Genomic DNA, 6881 nt, shown 5'->3' with positions numbered 1-6881 from the left:
GGGGTTGGTTCATTTCTGAATGACAGGACAGTATGTTCTATGGGGGCATGGGGACAGCTTAGTAAAGGAGATAAATGAAGAAAAAGTACAACTTGCACTTTAAGAAAAAAAATCTCTAATTTTGTAGCTCTTCCAATTTATTATCGCTTCTTTGGTACTAGCTGTAAGAATCTAATACGAAATGGAACTTTTTTGAGGGAAGTAATTTTTTTTTTTCTTTTTGGCCGCGCTGCACAGCTTGTGGGATCTTAGTTCCCCAACCAGAGATTGAACCCTGGGCCCATGGCACTGAAAACCCTGAGTCCTAACCACTGGACCACCAGGGAATTGCCCAGTAACTTGTTGGATAATTACTATCATCCACTAACTTCCTGACTGGGTATTACTACTATCCCCATTTCACAGATGGGGAAAAGAGGCACAGAAATGCTCAGGAACCTGCCCATGTTCACACAACCAGTACTAGGCAAGTAGTAGATCTGGGATTCAAGACAGCTGGGGAGAGGCTGAATAGCATATGTCCTGCTCACAGTGACCCTGCAGGAGGAGGAGCTGGAGATAGAAGTTAACTTTCCTTGTAGAGGTAGGTATGTGGGAATTAGGAGAGAGGACATTGAAAGTAATGATGTCCACCTGGGGTTTTCTCTGAGCTGTGACTACCCCAACAGTATCTACAGGACAGTGAGACAAGCAATTATGAAGCTCTTGGTAGAATGGAGGGCCTATGAGTGCCACCTTCTGGAATGAAGGATAACATCACTGCATTTTTGCCAGTGACCTAAATGAAAAACAAGGCATGCATATCATATTTGTGGATGGCAAGGAGAATAACAACTTCATCAGCTTGCAAAATGAGAAGTCAAAAAGATCTCAGTAGGCAGGAATGATAAACTCCATTTAACAAGGTGAAGTTCAGTGGTAATAAGTGTTAAGATTCTGACTTTGGGCTCCCAAAACCAATTCTTCATGTATAAATTTGGAAAGATGTAGAACGTCTAGAACCAGAGGGATACTCTTCACTGATGGTACTAAACTCCTGTATCAAGTTCTGTTTTAGATGTCAAACTTTAAGATGATTATAGACAAACTAATATGTTCATAGAAAGTGATCTGGATGGTGACTTAAAACTTTTAAGGGACTTAAAGTTTTAAGGGACTTAAAACTATGCCATCTGGAAGCTTAATAAAAGAATCAATGTCAAGCCCAGAGAATCAAAGACTCAGGCAAGACAAAATTAGATATTTGAAGATTACTGGATGGATGGTCCCAAGGCAGAAAATTAGGACCAATGGATGATGTCTAAGAAGACTGGTTATAATTCAGAATGTGCCCTTCAGAGCTTTAAGGAGGAAGTGCTGTATGGAAGAAAGAATAGCAGTTTTGGAGTCAGGCAGACCTTGTTTGATTCCACCTTCTGTGACGCTGGCAAATTTTTCTCTCTGGGTCTCAGTTTTGTCATCTAAAAAACTGGTGATAATACCCACCCTATGAAATTTTTAGAATTAAATGAGACAAGATCTGTAAAGCATTTACAGTACCTCACATTATAAGAGCTGTCCATAATTGCTTTCAGACTGGATATTCTAGGCCAGGAGTTGACAAACTTTCAATAAATGGCTAGGTAATTTTTTTTTTGACTTACAAAGGTGTTTTTTTTTTTTTGTTTTTTGTTTTTGGCTGCCTTGGGTCTTCGTGGCTGCGCGTGGGCTTTCTCTAGTTGTGGCGAGTGGGGGCTACTCTTCGTTGCGGTGCGCAGGCTTCTCATTGCAGTGCCTTCTCTTGTTGTGGAGCATGGGCTCTAGGCACGCGGGCTTCAGGAGTTGTGGCGCACAGACTCAGTAGTTGTGGCACACGGGCTTTGTTGCTCCAGGGCATTTGGGATCTTCCGGGACCAGGGCTTGAACCCGTGTCTCCTGCATTGGCAGGCGGATTCTTAACCACTGCGCCACCAGGGAAGTCCTCTACGAAGGTGTTTTTATTTTTTATTTATTTTTAAAAAGGTTTTTAAAAAAATTATGTGTAACATAAACAAAGTTATTTGTCAAATTTTTAAGGAATTTCACATGTTCTGATTCTTTCCACTGCCAATCACCTTAGTTCCTCCAAACTCATAATCTTCACGATAAAATAGCCCTTTCAAAAAGAAGTTGTCATGTGAGTCAGCCCACAGTTCTTTTCGTTAGGCTTCTTTGATCTCCCGTGGAATATGGACACACTTCAAAATTCCCCACCTGTAATCTTTGGGATCCAATTTCCTCAAGCGATTTACTTTAGGACCATGTTTAGAGTCAGGAGATGGATCTGCCTGGTTCTGAATTTGACATCCTCTAAAAATGTATTAGGTTCAAATCATATTCACTCCTAAGCCATCACACCCTAGAACAGTACAGATCATTGGGATATGCCAATATCTAAGATTTAAAAAGTTTGTTAGGTTTTTCATAGTTTACTTGGCAGCTCTGTCTTGTAGTTCTTTCCCACAGTTCTAACAGGTAGTTCTATGAGTAAAGGAAACCACACCATTACTCTATGAGGCGTTTCCAATGGTGTAGGTTTACAGAAAAAGCCCCGTCAGGATAGACCTCAACTCGAAGGTGTTGTTAAAAAGAAAGTTTGATAAGAAAATATACACAGGAAAACAGTTGCTCTGGATGGGGGATGTGTAGAAGCAGTTGATTCCTCTGGTGAACACAGCCGTTGGTTATAAACGCTGGAAGTCTTCTAACATGATGATACTATTCGTATTACCACCATTCTGGTATCTTTCTGTTGCCCGCTAGTTACCATCTCCACACATTCATCTACCACAGGACTCATAAAGGGATCAGATCTCCACAGTATTCCTCGGACATGTCTGCCACAGTTTAATTTCAATGACAACTTCTTTTCTATAAATTTTTTTCTTTTTTTTTTTGGCCGTGCAGTGCAGCTTGCAGGATCTTAGTTCCCCTACCAGGGATCGAACCCCTGCCCCCTACAGTGGAAGCACAGAGCCCTAACCACTGGACCACCAGGGAATTCCCCACAAATTTTTTTTTCAAATAGGGAGGGTGAGCTTGGCTCATGGTATCTGCCCAGTGGCTCAAAGTTTCCTCTAGAGGATAACTTTTTAGGCTTTGTGAGCCACACAGTCTCTACACAACTTTGCAGTTGTAGCAAGGAAGCATCCATAGACAATGAATGAGTGTGGCTGTGTTCAACTAAAACTTCATTTGTCGACACTGAAATGTGAATTTCACGATTTTCACATGTTGTCACACGGGTAACAGATCTTTTTCAATTGTTTAAAAATGTAAAAGCCATTCTTAGGTCCCAGGCTGCACAAAAACAGGTGATGGACTGGCAATTGGTGTGTGTGTGTGTATATATATATTTATATAAAAGAATATTTTAATTCTTGTCCTTAGAAACTGTAAAGACTGTACACCATTTGGAAATGAGTCCGTACCAAACAATGGCCAGAGAAGAATCATCCACTCTATGCCTTCTCTTTTGTCTGGTTACTCAGAAATATGTTATCAGTTATAACCATTGTTGCTTGTCACCTCACATTATTTTAAGCCATGTATTCACCATAGTCTACTTTCCCTTCCACATAAATTCGAGACCACTTTTTTTTTTTTAAGATGTTAGCTATGAGTTTTTCTTTTTTTAAAAAAAATTATTTATTTATTTATTTATTTTTGGCTGTGTTGGGTCTTCGTTTCTGTGCGAGGGCTTTCTCTAGTTGTGGCAAGCGGGGGCCACTCTTCATCGCGGTGCGCAGGCCTCTCACTATCGCGGCCTCTCTTGTTGCGGAGCACAGGCTCCAGACGCACAGGCTCAGTAGTTGTGGCTCACGGGCCTAGTTGCTCCGCGGCATGTGGGATCTTCCCAGACCAGGGCTCGAACCCGTGTCCCCTGCATTAGCAGGCAGATTCTCAACTGCTGCGCCACCAGGGAAGCCCGAGACCACTTTTTTACATACTGATAGAGCCGTTGGTATTTTATTCATAGTTAAAGTTAAAAGAAGGCAACTAACCCCCTTTTTTAAAAAAAAAAATTTATTTATTTACTTATTTTTGGCCATATTGGGTCTTCGTTGCTGCACGGGCTTTGTCTAGTTGCAGCGAGCTGGGGCTACTCTTCGTTGCAGTGCGTGGGCCTCTCATTGCGGTGGCTTCTCTTGTTGCAGAGCACAGGCTCTAGGCGCGCAGGCTTCAGTAGTTGTGGCTCGCAGGCTCAGTAGTTGTGGCGCACAGGCTTAGTTGCTCCGCGGCATGTGGGATCTTCCCGGACCAGGGCTCGAACCTGTGTCCCCTGCACTGGCAGGCGGATTCTTAACCACTGCGTCACCAGGGAAGTCCCTCCTCACTCGGTTTTGAATGCAGACTTTAAGATTTCTTTGGCCCAGGTCTGTAACGTCCCTGGGGAGAAAGAAACTCAGACAACAGAGTGAGTGGGAGCAGCTGGACAAGAATAAGAGCTAAATCACTGGAGCCTGCAGGAGAGAAAGGAGTGAAAGGAAAACCAGTATGTCAATGAGAAGTGATGTGGGAGGAGGGTATTTAACTAGCAGGGAGACTCATCCCCACTATTTTAGAACAACACTTAAATTCAGTTTCTGTTTCTAGTTGATTCTTAAACTATGTGGAAATAGTAATACAGTCATTTTCAGTAATAAATTATTATTTATAGCTCCTTGTTTGATGTCACCAACTTCCTTGAGGGCAGGGAGCTTGTCATGGTACGTGCCCAGTGTCTGGCACATCATGCCAATCGATAAATGGTGAATGAATGAGTATCATGTCCCCAGATCTAAATAAGTCAAGATAACTGAGGAGCTGCTATGTTGGCTGTCACCAGCATTATTACCTCTTGTTTCTTGTGTGGAAGCCAAATGAAAATAAGTTGAATGGAGCTGGGGGACAGAGGACCCCAGGCCCTGAATTTTTTTTTTTTAAATTAATTAATTAATTAATTAATTAATTTTTGGCTGTGTTGGCTCTTCGTTTCTGTGCGAGGGCTTTCTCTAGTTGCGGCAAGCGGGGGCCACTCTTCATCGCGGTGCGTGGGCCTCTCACTATCGCGGCCTCTCTTGTTGCGGAGCACAGGTTCCAGACACGCAGGCTCAGTACTTGTGGCTCACGGGCCTAGTTGCTCCACGGCATGTGGGATCTTCCCAGACCAGGGCTCGAACACGTGTCCCCTGCATCGGCAGGCAGATTCTCAACCACTGCGCCATCAGGGAAGCCCAAGGCCCTGAATTTTTCAACGTGCATTTTTTTTCTTGGTGTATAGACAATGGAGACAGTGGAACAGGGTACGGGCCCGAGAAGAGAATAAAGTGGCCTCATTCACTCCCTCTGGTGTGCTGAGTCCTTCCAAGTGGGCTGGGCTCTTGGATTTTCAGAGCTGCTCTTCCTACCTCTGAGACCAGCTCACGGTTTAAGGTGTTGAGGTGGCCAATAAGGAGCACATTGAAACCTTCCTCAGGGAGACATCAACCCATACAGGAAAGGCTGAGTGCTGAGAATGAGGTCCCTTTATCCTGCTGTGAAAGGAGCCTGGCAAGGGCAGTGTGGCCAGAGGGATAAAGGAGGAGCAAGGACAACGCCTAAAGCCTCAGCCCCCTCCCTCTCACCCTTTTCCACCAATGTTTTGGCAACATTCCTAAAAGGCTTGTGACTTCCAATTCTGTTTGCACTCAGAACACCTGAAGTCTATGCTGTAGGGGAAGGAAAACATATCTTTTTCCCACTACCCTCCTAGGTTCTCCAGTTGGGGCCCCATCATTAGACTGACAAGACAGATTAACAAGAGACAAAGAAACAGACTTTATTAACATGTGTCATGCATACATGGGGAGAACTCAGATGAGTAACTCAAAGGAGTGGTTAGAACTTGGGCATATACAGCATTATAACAAAAGAATAATAAATTTTTAAAGAAGTGATGAGACAAAAGGAAAAGGACTTTCTAGGCTGGCAAACGGTAGGAAAGTAAGTATATGGGAAAAACTAATGCGAGATAAGTGTTAGGTTTGTTATGTGGATTTCTTCTGGTGCCATCTCTGGGCTAAAGGTCTAGAGTTGTCTCTGGTGATTAACTTCTGTCCTTCCTGGTAGAGAAGGTAGGCGGGCACCTTTACAAATTTCTGTTCTGCTTTTAGGCAACTAGGGGAAGGGCAGAGGGCTTTTCTTGTATCCACTTCTCATTCCCTTCAGCTCGAAATAATCAATATGCCAAAGTGGCATATTTTGGGGTGGCATATTCTGCTACCCTTCAATGTCTATTTTTGGAGGGGAGTACTCCACAAGACACAGGTCGAAATCCTTAAAGATGTCCAGGCTGAAAAGAGATGTCATTGTTGGGTAAAACCATCACAGATTTAAAAAGATGTGAGAAACATGAGCATTCTTTAGAGCTCTAGATAAGCAGATTTAGGTGAAAAACAGCCTTATGTTTTCCTTCATGGGGCTACACATTTAGGAACCACAGAAGAGCTGATGTAGCTGAAGCTGTTCCCTAGGGAGCAGCAATCTGGTTGGAGGGCAGGAGCTGAAGCTGTATTTGTGTAGTGCTTTACATAATAAGAGTTGGCCTGGAAGTCTCATTAGTGCCAGGCATTGTTCTAATGCTTTCAATGTACTAACTCATTTAATCCTCACACCTAAAAGAAAGGTACTGTTATCATCCCCATTTTCAGGTGAGGAATTGAGGCAGGAAGAAGTTAGTGCCTTGCCCAAGGTCATATAGGAGTAAGAGCCAAAATGCCAACCCAGACAGACAGGCTCCAGAGCCCAAATTCTAAAGACTCCCTATTCTGCTTCTACCAAGGTTACAGACACATAATTATCTATATGGGAAAGAGCTATTGGAAAGCTTCGCTAAACCACCC

At 43.3% G+C, this 6881-nt stretch overlaps 1 non-coding gene and 1 pseudogene across 1 annotated transcript; both read right to left on the bottom strand.

The window, feature by feature from the left end:
• Window positions 1-2458: 2458 nt before the first annotated feature.
• Window positions 2459-2589, bottom strand: LOC132354922 (small nucleolar RNA SNORA18). The gene has a single exon (XR_009499464.1). It is a non-coding gene; the product is annotated as a small nucleolar RNA SNORA18 (small nucleolar RNA).
• Window positions 2590-2702: 113 nt separating this feature from the next.
• Window positions 2703-6348, bottom strand: LOC132367221 (small nuclear ribonucleoprotein G-like; annotated as a pseudogene).
• Window positions 6349-6881: the final 533 nt, after the last annotated feature.

The sequence above is a fragment of the Balaenoptera ricei genome, chromosome 1 (genome assembly GCF_028023285.1).
Source record: "Balaenoptera ricei isolate mBalRic1 chromosome 1, mBalRic1.hap2, whole genome shotgun sequence".
Lineage (NCBI taxonomy): Eukaryota > Metazoa > Chordata > Mammalia > Artiodactyla > Balaenopteridae > Balaenoptera > Balaenoptera ricei.
Note: the sequence above shows the minus strand (reverse complement) of the source record. Positions and strands in the feature narration are given on the sequence as shown.